Consider the following 1343-nt stretch of genomic DNA (forward strand, 5'->3'; position numbering starts at 1 on the left):
CGGAGGGGCGCGGCTCGCCACGGCCCGGGGGGGCGGCTGCGGTGCAGCGTCGCGGTGCTCGGCGCGGCGACGGGGACCCGGGGCGGGCGCGCAGGCAGGCTGCCGGAGCACTCGGGGCAGCAGCCGGATGGCAGCGGGGCCGGAGAGGCACAGGACAGCCGGGCGGGGCGCGCTGGCGCGCTCACGAGCTGCGTGCAGGCCGCTGGGCGGGGAAGGGGCAGGGCGGGGCAGGGCGGGGCGTGGCGCGGCGCGCGGGGGGCGAGGCGCGGGGCGGCGCGGCCAGAGAGGAGGGGCACACCGCCGTGCTCCGTGGGCCCCCGGCCGCTACGCTGTGCGCCGCTGTGCGCCGCCGTGCGCAGGGCGCCACTGTTAAGCTTTGGGAGTGGGGGGGCTGCTCCTCCTCCCAGCATCATGGAGCAGGAGGCTGGGCTGGACCGCGGCTGGAGCCGGGCCCACGGGCCGGGCCGCGGTGGGGGACGCGCGTCCCCGATGAATGGGCACCGCGACAGTAATCATCTTGTGATTGTGTATCGCAAGGACCACGGCGGTTTCTGCACAAAAGTAAAAGGCAAGATTTGCACGGAGCACAATACTCGAGTTTTCAACCGAACTAGCGTATCTATGGCAAATTATATCGCCTTAGCCAACATGATCGCCAGCACAACCACAAAAAGTGGCCAGGGCTAATCACATGTTAAACCACCATTTTAGACAATTTAATGTATCAACGTGTCAAGTAAGTCCGATAATCGGCAGTGTTGTGGGGTTTCCTACTGCAGCCTGAGGGTGGTTCATCCAGAAAGTATGTCTGTCAGCGCAGTTTCATCCTGTGCAACCTCCCATCGCGCCTGACGGGTAGGCAACATCTTGCCTGCAGCGCATGCGTGCACTGCGGGGTGGCCTACCCAGAACCTCGCAGGCGCTGAGCTCCCGTTTGCCAGAGATCCAACTTGCTTTCTGGACAATCCCTAAAGCAAATTCGCAACGCTGCCATAGCTCCATGGCCATAGCGCAACGGCGTTTACTGACGCAATTACCGTTACACATTAACTGACCAATAACTGCTGCCCGGAATTACGTGGCGTTGGAATTTAATTTAATGGACCTTATTTTGCAGCAGGAGCCCAAGTCAATGGTTGAGGTTTGTTCTTTTCTCTCGCCGTCGTCGTCGCTGCAACGGCTGCAGCAGCAGGAGCAGGGCGGAATGCTGGACTTATGGACTCCGGGCGCGCGGGGGGCGCGGCGGGGCGAGAGGCTGCCGATGTAGGTGTTGTGCGGCGGGCGCTGCCGTGGTGCACTTTTTGCTGCGACGCGCTCGGCTTGCTCCGCTTGCATCAGCCCCG

General features: G+C 63.7%; 1 protein-coding gene across 1 annotated transcript in view; it reads right to left on the reverse strand.

Annotated features, from left to right (window-relative positions):
- LOC113202427 (homeobox protein caupolican-like) overlaps positions 1–1343 on the reverse strand; it is an 85084-nt gene that overhangs the window by 81216 nt on the left and 2525 nt on the right. The gene's annotated exons all lie outside the window — the stretch shown is intronic.

Source organism: Frankliniella occidentalis, unplaced genomic scaffold, assembly GCF_000697945.3.
Source record: "Frankliniella occidentalis isolate FOCC.00 unplaced genomic scaffold, Focc_3.1 Scaffold36, whole genome shotgun sequence".
Classification (NCBI taxonomy): domain Eukaryota; kingdom Metazoa; phylum Arthropoda; class Insecta; order Thysanoptera; family Thripidae; genus Frankliniella; species Frankliniella occidentalis.